This window comes from Rutilus rutilus (assembly GCF_951802725.1).
Source record: "Rutilus rutilus genome assembly, chromosome: 1".
Classification (NCBI taxonomy): Eukaryota; Metazoa; Chordata; class Actinopteri; order Cypriniformes; family Leuciscidae; genus Rutilus; species Rutilus rutilus.
Window position 1 is genome coordinate 20,078,580 of NC_140209.1, and position 18,913 is coordinate 20,097,492.

At 39.0% G+C, this 18,913-nt stretch overlaps 2 long non-coding RNA genes across 3 annotated transcripts; both read left to right on the forward strand.

Moving 5' to 3' along the window:
• The first annotated feature begins 1,221 nt into the window (after positions 1 to 1,221).
• LOC311292913 lies at positions 1,222 to 5,594 on the forward strand. The gene is made up of 3 exons (XR_014627846.1): positions 1,222 to 1,306; positions 1,396 to 1,505; positions 1,609 to 5,594. It is a non-coding gene; the product is annotated as an uncharacterized lncRNA (long non-coding RNA).
• A 4,880-nt stretch (positions 5,595 to 10,474) lies between these two features.
• Positions 10,475 to 13,588, forward strand: LOC311292889. Of its 2 annotated transcripts, none has more exons than XR_014627838.1 (3): positions 10,475 to 11,155; positions 12,130 to 12,346; positions 12,422 to 13,588. It is a non-coding gene; the product is annotated as an uncharacterized lncRNA (long non-coding RNA). The 2 variants fall into 2 exon arrangements; XR_014627839.1 differs by having other exon boundaries at positions 10,482 to 11,155; positions 12,250 to 12,346; positions 12,422 to 13,586.
• Positions 13,589 to 18,913: the final 5,325 nt, after the last annotated feature.

The window sequence follows — 18,913 nt, forward strand, 5'->3', positions numbered from 1 at the left end:
GCACTTGAAGAATGGAGACACTGGCTGGAGGGAGCACAACACCCCTTTGAGGTCATCACTGATCACCGCAACCTGGAATATCTCCGTGAGGCCAAAAGACTCAACACTCGTCAAGCCCGCTGATCATTGTTCTTCACACGTTTCAACTTCAAAGTAACATATCGTCCTGGGGACAAGAATGTCAAAGCCGACTCTCTTTCTCGTCTGCACCAACCTGATATCGTCACCTCTACTCCGGAATCCATACTCCCTCCAGCCGTAATTGTCAGTCCCATCCAGTGGAGCTTAGACGACCACATTACTGATGCTACCCGCATATGGTATATATATGCAGAAGAATATCCAGAAGAAAGACAACAAAAGCTAACTCCAAACATCTATCTTTAATGTAGGAAGCATCAGTCAAGAGTGCATCAGCAACTCAACAACTCTACTTCTTCATCATCTCTCCAGGTTTTCTCATTAGGTTCTACTGCCCTCTAGCCATCATACTCAGTATTACAATGATTCACAGAAGACAACATCTTCCCTCTCTGTTAATACAAGTTGTACTTTTGTATGCAAATCCTTGTTGTCGTGATAATTAATTTTATTTGGGGTAATCTAATTATCTGGGGTAATACTTACCTGTACTAGCCTGGCTAACGTCAGACCGGTAAATCGCACTGCGCAAGGCAGCATGGGGAAACCCAGGCAATACCCGTACTCAGGTTACACATGTATCAGAGACACACAGTTAAAGCAGCCCAAAACTGAAGGATCAATAGCCCAACTAAAGCAAACACTGATCACCATAATAGCGACATCAAACATTATTATTTTCAATAAAACATTAATGTCTAACCTCTGGTAATTCTCAATAAGAATGTTAGTGTGAAAGAAATAAAGTCTGTATGGTAATAAGTGAAGATGCTGAGATCTTGAAATATCTGTTAGTGTTTAATGTTCTGGGCTTTACAAACTTTGTTATAGGTAAATGATTTAGTTTTTTTCTTTTGAGTTCTAAATGAACTCTTCACTGCTCTACTTGCACGCGTTGTGTGATCCTTGAGATGCTTTCTTTTTATCACTTTGTGGTAATTCACACAAAACAATATATGAAACTTTATGTAATACTGTGACATGAATTGTTATGTTAATAAGTGTGGAAGGAGACTGGCCAGCAATCAGTTTCAGGTGCAGGTGGCTAGTCATGTGATCAAGACAGCATAAATGGTTGTTGCAGCAACAGATGGTGAGATTTCTGCAGTTCTGGCGTGTTTTTGAAGTTGTACTCGACGTGCAGCCTCTGTACCCTTTCATACAGGTATGTTATTAGCTGTGTGGTTTGTTTGCGTTGAATGACTGCGCCTTGACTGAGCAATTCCATCTTTATGTGACCCTTTCTTCTTTTAGGTTGATTATTTAAGAGGTTTTTATTCTCTGTCTGGGAAGCGGGGCAGACAAACAGTTGTTGCTGCGGTTCCTTCAATGGGCTGACGGCCGTGTTGGAATGCTGAATAACGGTAAATGCAGTGCACTCTTTACAAGGCCGATTGCTTATGAGTTTAACGCAATTAATACACAGCATTATTTGAGGTGGTTAATATCTGTGCTCTTGTTTTATAGTACCTTTTCTCTATCATGTTTGGGGATTGAGAGCTGAGATTGGGTAACTGTGCTGCAGTTGATCTTTCGCTAAAGTATGTTTTGGTTGTTTGTTTTATATCGCCGACTGTATTGATGTGTATTAATGTGCATGTTTTATTTATTGTTAAAGGGGCAGACCAGCCACTGTTTCTTGTATATTTTTTATATATATATATATTTTTTATATTGATGATTAATGTGATTTATATTAAATATTGTTTGTGTCATTTGATTTTTGTTTCTGTGGTAGTGCTCTCCTCTTTTTGTGTGTTACAGCGTTCAGTGGCTTTGTTCAGGGACGGGGCAGCATCGACACTAAACCTTCTTTTGTGCGTGTGTGGTGTGGGTGTGGGTGTGTGGTGTGGCACTGTTGTGTGGTGTGTGCTAGGAGGTTGGCACTGTAATGGTGATTTAAAAGATACTTCTTATTTGCAATGTATGCTGTGGCTTTTCTTCTGTCTCTTAAAGTTTGCAGGAGGTCCATAGGAGCAGGCCCGACCCTCTTGCCATCTTGAGGAGAGCTATTTCTTCTGTGGATTTTATTACTGACACGTTTTAACATTTGATGGTCCATGTTGGAACAATAAAATTGTGGGGTTTTTTTTGTTTTTTTTTTACAAACTACATTTGTTCCCTAGAATCAAGTATTGTGATCTGTGGAGGGCTCCTCCTGCCTTAAAGGAGCTGTATGTAAGAAATGTATTTCAATTAATCATAAAATGGCCCTGATATGTCACTAGACATTAAGAAATCATGTTCATTTCAAATACTTATATCACTGACAACAGTAGTCCGGCCAGGATATTGTCATTTAAAAGTGAAGTTGCAGGCCTCAACTGATGTTGATGTCATCTTGTGTTTTGGCCTGAAGCGCCAACCCTCCACCTATCTACCAATCACGAAGTCAGTAGTGTTTCGGCATCCGGGTTGCCAGCTCAGCTCTAGTTACCACAGCTGCAGCTACAAAAGTTCGTGCTGGATCCTACAGCCTATCTGGCAACCTCGAGTCAAGGAGGAGGGGGAGGGGATACCCCGCTCTACAGTAATTTGAAAGTGATTGCAGTACCAGTTTTGGCCACAATCTTACATACGGCTCCTTTAAATGAGGTGGTGGCGTAGTCAGCTTATATTTCCTACACTACATAAGCATTAATGTTTCTAGAGTTGTTTGGTTGAATACTGATGTCTATAAATCGTAGTTAGATGACCATTGTGTGTGTAGAGAAACAAGAGCAAGTTCATGAAGGATGCATGGTGTGTACAAAATACAAAATGAGTTGTTTCAAATAGCACACTTCAAGTAAACTAATCATTAACACACTTGAAGCATACTAAATTAGTCTGGCTGCAAGTATACTTAGAATATATATTTTTTTTTCTCCAGGGAATCATTTAATCAATAGTCGGGTACAGAATGCATGTGCACACAAAGTACAAGAAAAGGTTTCATGCTTGCTCAATAACTGGACAGACTCACTGTACTGTACATTATTCAATTATTCACATGTGTGTAAAACAACACAACCTGTAAAAAGAGATGTGTTAAAAATGACACGTTGTGTCAGTCGGACCTTCCGCAGCTGCTCAAAAAAAACAAAAAAACATCCACAGCTGTTCTACTCCAGAGTCAGTGTTGTGTAAATACAGACACTAGGCAGTTTTTTTGTGTTCATTTCTATTTCCTGTCGATGTCCAGGCTCTTTATTGTATATGACAGTGTAAACACTAACAGCCTAATAACCCTTTTATTTTAAGGCTTAATTTATGTCCTGTAGACCGGTCCGTTGCATTACGATTGAAAGCAGTATCAATAATGTCAAATATGTGATGTGCAGTTCATGCCAAACAAGTTATTTCAAAAGTGGTGTTTGGCAACTTTGCAGAGCTATTACACATACTGTACATTTCAGCCTCAATTCAGTCTTTTTTTCCACCCATTAATCATATTAAACAACAGAATACGGCCATTCAATGGTTTCTTATCAACGGCTTCATAACAAATAATTATATTAACAAAATGTAAATAATAGCCTATAGCCTTTAAGTAACATCAGTTTAGTATATTAAATACAAAAGATAATATATATTCATGTTTAATTCACTGACCATATATAAACATTTATAGGGTGGGCATTAAAAACATGTTAAGGAATACATAAAGGATCTGCAATAAATGTAATTGATTTGCTCTTGCAATATAAATAAAAGGTTATTAATGCGATTATATATGTTACGTACGCCGTGCTAAGTAATTTTGTTTCTTGCATATGTTGCTGCATATGCGTGTGTGTCTGTGTACTTTGTTTGTTTCAGGTGTGAAATTTGATAACTCTAACTTCAATGGCGACAGTCGAGATAGACTCTGGCCCAAATGGCACACTCCGGACTTGTGTCACTTTGGTGACGTCATGTAGTGCAGACCTATAGGGCCCTTGGCGCGAGTCCACGAGGGCGCATTGAGAGGTATTTTTGGGACAGACTCGATCGTCAAGCTGGAAATAACGGTCTGGTTGTTGTTGGACATTTTTGTGCTCTGACGTCTTATCTCCATGTCAACTACACAGCCTGCTTTTACAGTTCTGTAATTTGATATTGAGCATGTGATCGTATTATCCAACGCACTATTATTATATTTGAGACATCAACCACTGGTCGATGACCATAATGTTTGTATAAACTGTAGGTAACAACAGGTAAAATGTACATCTAGGTCATAAAACCCGTAACATTTTCTCCTCAGCCATGTCAACAATTATCAGTGAGCGAAATCTCCTCCCATCTGTTGTCTGATTGGCCTTTCGCAAGGATTCCTGGGTAGTTAAAGTTCGTGGAGCCTGCATCTATGCGGGCTTCAGAGCGTTAAAATGATGAATGGGACCATAGATATCATATAATAAAGGCTAGATGTCTCGTGCGCGCTGCTGGCCAATGGAGGTCGACGTCCGCACATGGCGGCCATCTTACCACAGGGTGCTCGCTCACTCGTAACATGGTGCATGTACTTTTAAATAACCATAACTTGATAAATTTTCTACCGATTTTCAAACGGTTTGGTTTGTTATAAACGTCAGAGATGTAGTTATGACACTGCATACATATGAATAATTATAACAATGGACTTCCATATGAAAGAGTTATTGCCACGTTAATAACGTTTGTACGAAACCAAACCGTTTGTAAATCCATCAAGATTTCAGCGAGATAAGAGGATTTGTGTGCGTGCTGATCACTCACCTTAATTCACAGCTTCCCTGTGGTAAGATGGCCGCCGGTGATGCCGGAAGTGACTCCGCCGTAAGACATCTAGCCTTTATTATATGATATCTATGACGGCCTACGGACTGGTAGACTCAGCGAGTCCACGAGGCCGAAAGTCCACATGAAGTGCGCCATTTGGGCATCAGAGGCATAGACTCTGGGTTGGGAAGGAGTATGCACACTCTTTGAGGACAGTTTTCTCGTTCGAGAGACCAGTCTGAGAGACTGATGTCTGGGGTTCGCTGCTTTTATGATCTGGCATTTAGAAAAGTTTTCTTTGTTTGTTTGTGCTCGAATGTGTTTGTGCTTTTGATACATGCTTGATGTGCATGTTTGTTGCTGTCATGAAATCTTCATCTCAGTTCACCATCGAACACTGTGTAGTGTTGTGTGCTGTCTAGTGTACACTCGTGGGAGAGGTTGTGAGTCAGGTAAGCAGGCTGCGACCTACATTTGCACACGTAGTTTTCTATGAGATGTATTAGACGCACTAGTGTTAGGAGTGGTGCTAATTATTTTGTTTGCTTAGTTAGTTTAGTTCTAGCGTCTCGTACGCTGAAGATGTTTCTTTCTACCTCTTTTGTTGATAGTTAGTTTAGTTTTTTACCTTTAGTTAAAGGGGCTTTTGTTATATTCAGTTTTTGATTTAAGCACCACTCTCTTGCTCCTTCCTCTCCACCAGATTGTCTGTTGATCTGATTATTCTTGCTTCGTTGTATAAATTGTAAATATTCATTACTTTCTTATTTCATTACTACTTCACTTTATTGCAGTTGAAGAAATAAACCTTTCAACTAAGTTGTTGGCTTGTTGTCCGTTCCTTTTCACACACACATGCAAAACTTTTGTTATGTCTAATAATATTCCTAGACAAATAAATATATAATTAACGAGGGACGTAACCATATACAAATACTTTTTTATGTACTTATGGGACTGAATAATAAGTGCATTTTAAAATGTTTGTCTTATTCAGCATCCAATAAAAGGTACCAGACAAATACTTGTATTTATAAATAATAATAATTAATTATTATAATTAATAATATCTATTACATAAGTTATTTTTGTTTGACCAGGTTCAGTTCAAACTGGGTTCAGTGATGATCAGTTCTGTGTGGGTTAAGATGTCAGTTCCTCTTCTTTATTCCTTCTTTAACCCCACGTGTTTCTCTAATAACATGTGTGGTTAAACTAACTGAGTTCTCACACTCAGCAGAAACATGTTTCCAAACCTCAACAGTGAGTGTCAGCGAAAAGACAGTGTAATTGAGAAGGAAGCTCTAGCTCTATCACTAGCCCTTCAAAATGTTGAAGTTTATTATCTGGGTGGAAGTGATAGCCCCATTTTGGTTTATACAGGCCATAATCCATTGGTGTTCTTAACTCGCATATCTAACACTAATCAACGTTTAATGCGGTGATCTTTAATTGTGCAGGAATACCATCTTGACATCCGGCACAAGAAAGGAATTGACAACTATGCCTATTTTTTCACAACTTCATGGACACAACAATGATTTCCCTATTGACAACATTATTGCCGATGCCCTGTCCAGAACTCATTCCTTAGACTGTTTTGATGATTAGTAACTCAGGGCCTTATTTTAACGATATGAAACGCAAGTATCAAACTCGAAACGCGCAATTAGAATTAACCAATCAGAGCGTCATCTCACATTCCCTTTAAGAGCAGGCACGCTTGTTCCAATGGCGGATTGCTATTATAACGGTGGATTTGCCAGGTGCACGCAACTTACATGATGGTAAAGGTGATTTCGCAGTCTTCAGAATTTTGTTTCCTGGTTCTTGATGGACAACCCACTTTGTCAGATGTCCTTATACTGATGTGTCTTGCCACTATGCCTATTTTTTCACAACTTCATGTACACCACAATGATTTCCCTCGTGTGGTAATATTTTTCCTTGTAATTATGTATGATTTTGCAAAAATATGAACTGCTACGTCTGTGTAGATGAGACTGAGAGAAGCAAAGTGTATATGCGTTGTTCACACGCTACATTATGGCCAAGCATGCGCCCCTAAAATAGCATCTGAATAACGCACCACTGACTTTAAACTAGGTTTTTCCTGGTCTGTGACGGAATTGTTTTCTAAAACTTCAAAATAGCACCAGGGAACGTTTGCGCCGGAACACGTCTCCTCTTTTCACTGAACCGCCCCCCCTGAACGCAAGTTCATTCCCTAATTTACCGACGTGCGTCTGTGGAGGGAAAAGTCTGACAAAGTCGTTTGCGCTGGGTGTAAGATAGGGCCCTAAGTACGTTGACTTATAACCAGTGGGTGGTTATAGTCTTTGGTGGTGGGGGTGTTATCAGTTCGAGTTCTCGCGGCGTTGCACAAACCAATCAACTTATGACATCAATATATCACGAGAGTCAGTCTGCAATCGCGGTACTTTGATTCCTGCGCAGCACTACTGGTCAAACACACGTGTGTTGTTCTGCCATGATTGCTTGATGAATTTGAACCCAGGCTTCCAAAGACCATAAGACGTCGGTTCCCGCCCGTTCACCTTTTGCTACTGTGAGATGAGATTAAGAACAAGAAGTATCTCTTGGAGAACAAAGACATTCCACGAACAACACAGCATCGCTGGAGAAGGTATGTAATGTTCAATTTGATCAAGATTATACCCAATATGGATAGCAGAGGGACTTGATGCCGGGTCTGTGGCAAATGGCTAACCTAATATTTTTAAATTTACATGCTCAGTATAAGAATTCTGTGAGAATTTTACAGAAATATATCGCAATGATATTATATTGCAAAGTAATATTATCACAAACAGTGTGAATAATTAGAACAGTGGTAAAGCTACGTTTTTTTTTTTCCAGTACGTTCATGTTAATTGCATGGTAGATGTCGTAGTCAGATCATGGGTACGAAAATCACACCTTAATCATTTAGGTGATGCTAGCAGTAGCACTCGACAACCAACTCTGCAGCAAACCTTTGCAAGACAAGAGAAAATGCCAAGAGATATCCCAAGAGCAATAAAAATAACAGAGGTGCTTACCCAATTCATTATTCTTGACGATCAACCACTGTCAGTTGTTGATAATGTGGGTTCTTGTCGCCTTGTTAATGTCTTGGAGCCCAAGTACGAGATTCCCAGTCGCCGCTATGTCACAGAGGTCATATTACCACAGATACACAACGCTGTGAAAAAGCACATCACCAGTTTGTTGCATGACGTAAAAACGATTAGCTTTACCATTGACATTTGGAGTTGTTTTGTAAATCCATTGCATCTCATCAACTTAACGGCACAATGGATAGTTGGCGATTTCAGTCTACATCAAATCATGCTCCATGCAAAGCAATTCCGAGGCTCGCACACGGGTCAAGCGTTTGCGGGCATATCTGAGGAAATGCTTGCGACTTGGGAAATTTCCAAAAGTTCTGTACATGTTATGGACCGAGACAATGCCAGAAACATAATAAAGGGCATGGAGGAGGCCGGAGTTTCTAGTCTTCTGTGTGGGGCACATATACTCTCACGGAGGGTCTGCTATTACAGCGCAGCATTGCTTATGCCGTGGGAGTCGGGCGCAAAATAGTCGGCCACTTTAAACATTCCAACCACATACTCATGTTTACAGGATATCCAGATACAGCTCAGTCAGCCCATTAAAAGACTCCAACAAGACGTGCAGACTCATTGGAATAGAGTCAAATAGAAAAGGTGATGGTTGTGTTTTAACAATTGTTATTTGACCTGAATCACTAATTTCTGAGTTTAGTTTCCCTTATTGATTATAGCAGCACTGTCCTTGTCACTTAGCCTTTTCAATGAAATCAAAATGATCAAATATATTACAAAAAAAAAAAAAAAATCTAAAAAAATCGTATGTAGGCACACACAGACATCAAGAATTAGCGTATGAATATCAGCAATGGTGACAAACAGATCACCTCTGATCATAAGCTCATTATTTATTCATGCAGCAATGCATGATGGGAGCCATGAATGAGTTTTGATTGGTGGCACCCAGAATGCACTGCAACATGCTTTATAATTGTCACCATAGTTGAGATTCAAAATATTCAAAATATTAATGAGAGTTAAAAATATTATGCTGTACAAGGACAGAGCTGCTATAATTAATAAAGTAAACCTAATTCAAAATTGCGCTCTATATGAATTTAGAGATTCAGGTCAAATGATTGTGAAATAATGATTGTTAAAACACAACCAACACCATCAGATTACCTTTTCTCTTTGTTCATCTGACTGTTATAACTCAGGTACAGTAGCCAAACAAAATCTAAAGTTAAAGGGACACCAGGCAAGTCTGAGTGTTTTTTCTCTACGAAGCTCCCCCTAGTGTCTGGTAGTAAATGCTTTCAAACACTCTGTCGTAAAAACGAACTGTTGTCCCTCCCCCCTCGCCACGAGCAACCCAGCTGATCAGCTGTCAATCCAGCTGAGCAGAGGAACCGGCTATTTCAAAACCAGTTATGTCTACCGAGGCAAGTAAGGCAATATTTTATTTCCAACTGATGGCGATTTTTTTTTTTTTTATTGTGTTGTCATCATAGACTGTAAAAAATAGGTTGTCATGCATACTAACTTTAGTATTTTTACTGGGAACGAACGAAGAGTGAGTAAGTTATATTAGCAAGATCTATAAGTTCATCTGGTAGAATGACAGTTTACCTTTGCTTGTCTAAGAAAACATCAGAACGTTTTTTCTAGCTCGATCATGATATGTGCAACATGTTTATTGCCTATTATCAGATGCGTTGACTTAGTGACATAAAATAAAAGTGCAAGTTACACAAATAAAACCTACAGAGGAACGGCCAAACAACTACAGAAATCAAACGTGTTTGCTAATGACATTGCTAACATCAAAGTTATAGTATCTAACGTAGCGTACTAGTAAGCCCGTAACAGACAGCGATCATAATAAAAACATTTACAGACAATAGCAAACATCCTGAGGTCACAATTACTTGAAATTTAACACAGTTTATTCCAAAGATACTTACAAGTGCAACAGCAGCCAGGTCAGCATCCGTTTTGCAGGCTTCTGTTTCTCTCAGTTCTCACCATTCTGAAAAAGCTGGTCCGATATATTTACTCGAGTCTGACTTCTTGCTCGGTCAGTCTCCCGTTTACTCTTTCGTTGGTCCTCCGACAAAGATTTCCTAGCTTTCTACTTCTTTTTTACAGGCTCAGCCATAACTCAATCTATCGTTGCCCTTTGCTTATACATAGCCGGTGCTTGAATGGCCCGGGGGCGTGTACGTGTGCAGTGCCGTCAAGCAATTCGTTGCATCGCGAGACCTGATATCACGCGATACTTCCTGGAACACGACCCGCGTCCCAAAGTTGCAAGTGAGTTTTTTCCGCTCTCGGGCACCAGGGGGGAGCGAAACCACCACCATTCAACCCGAAATAAGTAATATAACCATTCCACTGACTCCGAAGCTGTTCAGTTAAGGTAAACAAGTTACATAGTGTCCCTTTAAGACTTCAGAGCCCAACTAAAACACACACTGATCACTATAATGGTTAAAATCCGGTTTTCACCTTCAGTGATTCTGCTTGTTAACATCAGGTGTCTTCAATAATGCTCAATCATCACTCAATTATTCACTTAATTATCTCATTAACTTTAACACTGTTTCAGTGTTAATTTAACACTCAAATGTTAACAAATAAGTAGATTTGAATGTTCTAATTGTGAGGTGCCATACTTGCAAAAGAAGCTTGAATCTCTAGAAGCATGATGCAAGCTTGCTTTGCAACTGAGGTGTTTGTGGTTTCCTGTAATCTCTCTGAATAGACTCAGCTCGCAGGTGTTAAATCAACATGCCTGCTTATTTGACCTTTACTATTGTTTAACAAGACGTGTGACCCCTAACCGCCAGAGAGAGGAGCTAGGAGGAGGCAGGATGTGGTTTTAACAACTGCAGGTCAAGGAACGGTTAAATGTACATTAAGCATTCTAGCGTATGTGACAAAAGATGAGATATGTATATGTGTTTATTGCATAATAGTTTTAACTGTGGAAAGTTCCAGGCCAGATATTTTACCTTGTAAGGGATTGCTGCATTATAAGGACAGCCCCAAAGTCTTAAGACGGCCCCAATTAAACCATATAAAAGGTTTTGTTTCCATTTACTCTGGGCCACATTTCGAGGTGAAGATGCATTTCTGTTATTTTTTTTCTTTTTGAATTATTGTCTTTGTATTATTCTGAAACTTTTTAAGTAAAACAAAACCATTCTTTGGTGAGTATTTTTCACAGTTTTTTTTTTTTTCTGTTTTCTTAAATTACATACAAATGTATGTAAAATTACAAATATAATCTGTAATTAAACAGTAACAAAACAGTTAAATGATAAAATGGTAAAATGACTGGCAGCCCCCCAAAAAAACCTGTAACATTAAAGTGAAATATCCTAAATTAAATAAACTGAAAAACACTGTTTTTTTACAGGTATTTCCTGAAATATTACGATTATATATCTTCAATTAAAAAAAAAAAATCGTTTAAAAAATGGTCAAATGACTGGCAGCTACGGCTTCCAAACAAAAAACATAACATTAAAGTAAAATATGGTAATTCAAATAAAGTGCAAAAAACTTTAACAGAAAGTTGATGTCATCGTGATGGAGATCAGTGTTTTGCTTTAGTTGGGCTCATGATCCTTGAGTTTTTAACATGAGTTGTTCTCTGGCTGCTTTAACTGTGTTTTTGATACACATTTATTATGGCAATAAATGCAGGAGAAAAATCTCACCAAATGATGTGTGTCACTTATTGGTGATGTTAAAATCGTCATTATGTTGACCTGATTCACTGATGTGACTTTGAGTCAAATCTCTGAATATATTAGCAGTTGGATGGCAGCCGTTGTTGACAGTCTTTTGACTGTTTTTAAGGGTTTTTGTTTGATCGTAATAATTCAGGAAATAGCTGTAAAATAACTGTTTTTCTGTAAAACATTTAAGGAAAATTCCTGTAAAAATTTTATGCACTTTATTTAAATTAGTATATTTTACTTTATTTTTATGGTTTTAGTTTGGCAGCTGTAGCTGACAGTCATTGACCGTTTTTTTATTTTATTTTGTTTTTTACACTATAGATAGTAATAAAACTGAAAGATGAATACCTGTGTACACTGTAAAAATGCATACGTTTTTCAACCTTACCTAAGAATATTGCTGTCTCTTTTTGCGTTTTCTTTTTGTTATTTCTCAGGAGCTCAAGAGCAATTCAGCCGTACAACTCTTCTAACTATATGTTGGCTTTGATCAGTGAACATCACATGGATTTTGTATGTGTGAAACCCTGTTGTTTCTTGTCTGCGCTTCACAATAGCTTCACTAGATCTACTGGATCATCTGAGGGATTCGACTGAATCAAGATGCTGTTGATCATTGAAGCTCTTCTTCTCATTTCAGCTGTTCTAGGACAGGTGAGCTTGTGTTTGAGTATGAATATTACAGACATGAATACTTATGACTGATCATTATGATTCCTGTTACTGCAGGATAACAGACATGCTGCTGAAGGAAAGATATATCCACTGGATATGGCAAATAAGTCAGTTGATGACCAATTTTACAGTTGGTTTAACAGGTGTTCAAAGAAGATGGAACATCGAGTGCAGACAGAATTTCTGGAGAAGGAAATGTCTTCTAACAATGTATTTGCAAATGGTTGGACAGATGCTGAAAAGAATCCGAATCTCAAACCACCAGGAGATAATTTGTCAAAAAATCATTCAATCGCCATTTATGCGTATACTAACAAAGGTTCTAATCTATATCAGAAATTCAGTAATGCTGTTCGTACTGATAAACCAAAATATAAAGACGGGACATATTCATGGTATTCACTTCACTTTTGGTTAACAGAAGCGATACAGATTCTGAAGAAAACACAAAGTAAATGCTTCAATACTTACCGTGGTACTGGAGTTGAATTTGATAAGAACGTTAAGGGCAAAGAAGTTCGTTTTGGCCAGTTTGCTTCATCCTCTATTGATCGTACAGTAGCAGAACTGTATGGAAAGATATCTTGTTTTGAAATCTACACTTGTTCAGGTGCTAATCTGACAAAATATTCAGCAGTTCCTGGAGACAAAGAGGTTCTGATTCCTCCATATGAGACATTTACAGTCAGTGATGTGCAGCCAAGAGCAAAGCAGAAAGATCCCTGGTGTGACACTGTGTACATTTTGAAAAGCTATACAACAAGAAGTGACCTGAACTGTGCAGCAAGCGGTGGAAACCAAGTTGCTTTTTTAAATGTTTTATTCATTTTAATCGTTTTTTTGCAATGTGTTTAGCTACTAATCAGATAAACACTGCATGTTTCTTGTTGTTATTAAACATCAACTTAATTGTCATGCTTTATTCAATCAAATATTAATGTGCTGGTCAGCAGTGGGAAAAGTCAAAGGAGCTGATTTAATATAGAAGAATTAATAAAAATCCTAATCAAAGTGTGGTGCGATAGTCATCTATGAGAAAGTATTGGCATAATTGTTTTTTTAAATGTTTTTTTTTTATTGTATGTAATTCTATGTAGGTTGTTGTATGTTTTCTCTCAATGGACCTTGATTCTGGAAATAAAGTTGAATATGAATATGAAATATATTGGAAAACTGAGATTTGAATCTCTGCAAAATATGCAGATAATAAAAATCATTTTAAAATCATTTGAATTATATTGTCTCAACCAAATTTAAAACTTGTTTATAATATGTGCAATAAACTTGTGATTTGTACAGTGATAACCTGAACACATTCAGAACAAAACTCAAGATCAAGAAAGTATGTGAAGTTCAGTGATCTGGGATACACAGCAATCAGGTTTACAAGATTGACATCAGGTGTAAATATGATGATGATGATGATGATGAAGGACAGATATTTCCACTGGATATGGCATTGGATTCTGTTGATGACCTTTATGTCGGTTGCAAAAAGACCATGAAATGTCTGGTTGAGAGAGAATTGCTACAGCATGAACTCGATAACTCGCCTGAATTCAATGTGTCCTGGCAAATTGCTGTAAATAATTTTAAGCCTCCAGCAGATAACTTGATAGAGAATCATTCAATTGCCATTTATGTCTACACTAACTCGGATTGTAAAATATATCGGGATTTTAATAACGCTGTTGGTAGTGATAAACAAAAATACAAAGACAGAACATACACATGGTATTCACTTCAGTTTTTGCTGACAGAAGCAATACAGATTCTGAAGGAAACACAAAATGGATGCAAGTCAACTTATCGAGGAACATATGTTGAATTTGATGTTGAATGCTCTGGTTCGTTTCGGCTTATTTACTTCATCCTCTCTTAATCATAGGAAAGCAGAAGGATTTGGAAACAAATTTGTTTTGAAATCAAAACTTTATTCAGGTGCTGATCTGACAAAATACTCAAAGTTTCATGATGAGGAAGAGGTGCTGATTCCTCCATATGAGATGTTTAAAGTTACTGATCTCAAGACAATAAGAGATCATGCAGGTCTCTGGTGTGTGTTTGTGTTGGAAAGGATTGGAGTAAGAAGTGATCTGAACTGTGCTCGATTCAAGAAACCAACAAAGTCTATAACAAGATCGAGATTTAGGAAGTATCGGTTTGGTAGACACTTTGGAAGAAAGTGATTAACATCGCATTCAAGGTATAGAGGCCATGCGTTATCCAGTTTACGAGGAATTTATGAGAACCCAATGACCGTGGCACTGCAATTCTGCTCTTCAGTTTGAGCTGTATAATACTTATATATTAATAAACATATATTGAGTGCTGATTTACATGATTGCATCACATTAGTTCCACACAAATCAATTAATTACCTACACATAATTTTTGCCTTCTTTGTCAGTAAACATGATTTGTTCATGTTTTTTTATTTTTTTTATTAAGGATTTAAAGATCTCATTTTATTTTTTGATAGCAGCTTGTGTGCATGCATCTATGTTGTACTTCACATTTATCTGTCTATCTACTCATTTAACATATTCATTTAATAACTTAAAATGTTCAGATATTTGTTCTATTGCTGTTTAATCTTAACTTGTTATGTGTCTTCACAAATAAGTTAGAGACCAGTCAATGTCTCCATATTAATGTTTTCAGTGTCATAAGATGATATTGTGAAACAATAATTAAAACATTTATTCATTAAACTCTGCAATTTTTTTGTTGTCATGAATTTTTCTCCTGCTTCCTGTTCTTCCCCTTTGTTGGTTTCTGATGCTGATGGAAGGCTTGAACACTGTTATTTATTTATTTATTTTACAGAGAAAATGCAGTATAATTATATAATTGAGTATTATATAATTATAATAAAAATGCACGGAATGTGTGTTAAAGGAAAAAATCCTTCAAAATAAAGGCTATTTTTCATTTGCAAAAATATAATGTTAACCTGATATGTCCATTATATATATATATATATAAACTATCTTCCATACAAGTAAACATCATGCAGTTTAACCTGAGATGTACATAAATATAATTTAGTGATAATGCTGTTAACAAGCAGAAAGAAGAAGAACAGAAAAAAAGAGACAAGCAGAAACACAAGTTACAGGATGCCCTCTTGTGGTGAATGTTATTACACAGAGAGAGTATTTGTCATCACCATGAAGCTCACCTACACAACAGGAGAGAGGAGAAAACAGCAATAGTAAGACATGATTGTAAGTCAACGTCCTGCATAGATGGTGTTTGTTCATTGTCATTCATTGTGCCTATTAGTGAATTAACATTTAACCAAATTAAGCAGTTTATGAAGTTGACGTGTAGCATACCCATCCAAGTGCACACACACAGTAGAGAACACACACACATCCTGTGAACACACACCCCAGAGCATTGCACAACTTCTAAGCAATCCTTTGGATTACATTGAAAAGGCTAAAAATATATATTATGCTGCACAAGAACAGTGCTGATATAATCAATAAAACCTAACTCAGAGATCAGGCTCTATATGAGTTCAGGTCAAATAATGATTATGTCAAAGTCTGTATGGAGTTGGACTCGATCAACATTACAGCGTGCCTCACCGAGGCCCGTGTCCAGTCAGTGTTGAACTGCGTGAGCACGCTCAGATACAGAAAAGCGGCACCACTGAAACTTTTTCAGAGGCTCCTGGGGCATATGGCATCTGCAGCCACGGTAACGCCGCTCGGATTGCTTCATATGAGGCCGCTCCAACACTGGCTCCAGGATCGAGTCCCGAGATGGGCGTGGCAGAGCGACTCGTGCCGGGTCCAAGTTACCCCGCACTGTCGCCAAACTCTCAGCTTGTGGTCAGACCCTTAGAACAAGGGTGTTCCCTTAGAACAAGGGTTCAGGTATTCTGTGGTCTCCACGGATGTCTCTGCCACCGGCTGGGGGGGACAACAGGCATACAGCTTCAGGTCTGTGGACGGGGCCTCAACTGCATTGGCACATCAACTGCCTCGTGTTGTTAGCAGTATGTCTTGCACTGGGCCGCTTCAAGACACCGCTACTAGGCAAGCACGTACTGGTCCGTACGGACAGCACTGCGACTGTTGCCTACATCAACCATCAGGGTGGTCTACGCTCCCACTGCATGTCACAACTCGCCCGCCATCTCCGACTTTGGAGTCAGAAGCATCTGAGGTCGCTTTGTGCCATTTATATTCCGGGCCTGCTCAACCGTGCAGCCGACCTAGACCAAAGTCTTTGACCCGTGCAGCAGAGAGAGGACCTGCTCTCTCATACCCCTTTTCCACCAAGGCAGAGCTGGTGCTGGTGCTGGTTCGGAGCCAGAGCCTAGTTTTAAATCGGTTCTTTGTTTTTCCACCGCCAAAGCACCAGCTCCGAACCAGTAAAACTGGTTCTTAAGTAGCACCAAATCATTGCAGGGTCTAGAACGGAGCCAAGAAAGAACCGCTTGCGTCAGGGGCTGGGGGCGGGGTTACCGTGACCAACAAGACGAAACTTGAAACTTGTGACCGCCATTTTTAAATAGCAGCTAGTCGAGCTAATAGCAGCTCGATTATAATATCCGTCTATGTAAGTTACGGCGAGCTGCACGAACGCGTTGGATTCCGATGTATTTTTGCAAACCCATGAGCATCCATAGTATTGCAACGTCCGTTATTGTTGATGGCTTGTTCGAGATGCATCGGAGCGGCGAGGACCGATCGGAGCTGCGGGAGTGTTTGGAAAGCATACGACTCCTTGTGCTTTTAGATTGCTATCGCAGTGCTTTGATGTCATGCGGCGATCGATCTGCGAGAAGCCGATGCATCTCGAACAAGCCTGGCGTGTTTGTGTTTGGCGCTACCGCACTAGCGGTTGCTGGGCAACATGAGACATATACAGTGACGTAAGATCTGGCTCTGTTGTGGCTCTCTAGCCGGTGGAAAGGCAAACCGGTTCTTAGTAAGCTCGTCAGTCGAACCAACTCTGAACCAGCTTTGGCTCTGGCTCTGAACCAGCACCCGGTTCTTGTTGGTGGAAAAGGGGTATCAGAGACGGGGCACCCTATGGCACCCGTGTCCGGACCTCTGGAAACTCCATGTCTGGTCACTGGACGGGACGCGAAGGTTCCAGGTGACCTATCACAGGTAATAGTTGAGACCATCACTTGCGCTAGAGCCCCCTCTACGAGGCGCCTCTATGGATTGAAGTGGAACCTGTTCGTTGAGTAGTGTTCTTCTCACGAGGAGAACCCCCGAACTTGCTCTTTCAGAACTGTGATTTCCTTCCTGCAAGCTGGGTTGGAGCGAAGGCTGTCTCCCTCCACCCTTAACCCCCTGTCTTATCAGTGCAAAAGAGAATCAAAATACTAAAAATATTTTGATCTTACATATAAGTGTTATACATCATTCGATCCTGTTGAGTGTCTATTTTTTTGTGTATACTCACAATAAAAACAAAGTGTTGTGCTTTTTGCCAAATAAAGAAAAATAAACATGATGCGAGTTCTGCCTTCTCTCTGTCAGTGAAGTCCATTCTGAAACACATCCTAAAATGAACTCAGCGAATACTCAGTCACGCAGACATAGAGTCACACGGGCATGAAGCTGGAATTCTCTTCTTTTAACTGAAGTAATTTATATAAAAAACAAATATTCTCAGTTTATGTCATCTGTATGAAAAGAGAGAGATGTCAGTCGTTCTCATTATAGCTCATTAAGTTTAACGTGAACGCCCACGGAGAGCGCGCACTATTCAAACGCAAATGATCTGAGGCAATACATGCAACGCCCACATCAGCTGGATAAAACACACCAAGTTTAATAAGAATCATGTACTTTACGTGGTCTTGCTACGCTGTGAGGAATAATAGACACTCAAAGATGACAGGGCTTTCTGAAGTGATCCCAATTACGTTGTCATGCGTTCCTTCACGGAACGAGGGTTACATTAGTAACCGAGACGTTTTTAACCCGGTTTTGTTTTTAGGCAGTCAAAAATATATAACTTATATAAAGATGTATATATAAAGTCCAGTACATATGGTATTGCCGCTCGTCACAACGGCTGTCTCCAGTTGCTAGGCGACAAAACCAAACCGTCCCATTGAACAGTTCCCGGGATTTGTTAATGTGACAATACATTTTGTTACTTTCATTTTCCAAATAACCAGTGGTGGAATGTAACCACATACATTTACTCTGGATTAAAGTATAATTTTGAAGTAGGCTACTTTAGATTGTTATTCAACTTATCTCAGACACAGCAAATGTTGTACTTTTTATGAAGAACTGACTTTTACACATGGATATTAGATTATGATTTTAGATATTGTTTAAAAAAATATGAACAGTATATAATAGAAACACTAAAAATATGTCTTATAGATCAGGGATGGGTCCTGGAGGGCCGCTGTCCTGCAGAGTTTAGCTCATAGGACAGTTTTGCTATATGTTCAAATATTTTATGGTTTGATTTTTGAGTACGTGAGTTAATTTCTTTAATTCCTCCTCTTTCTGAGAACATCTCAGTGACTGGCAGCCGTCGACTGAGTCAGCC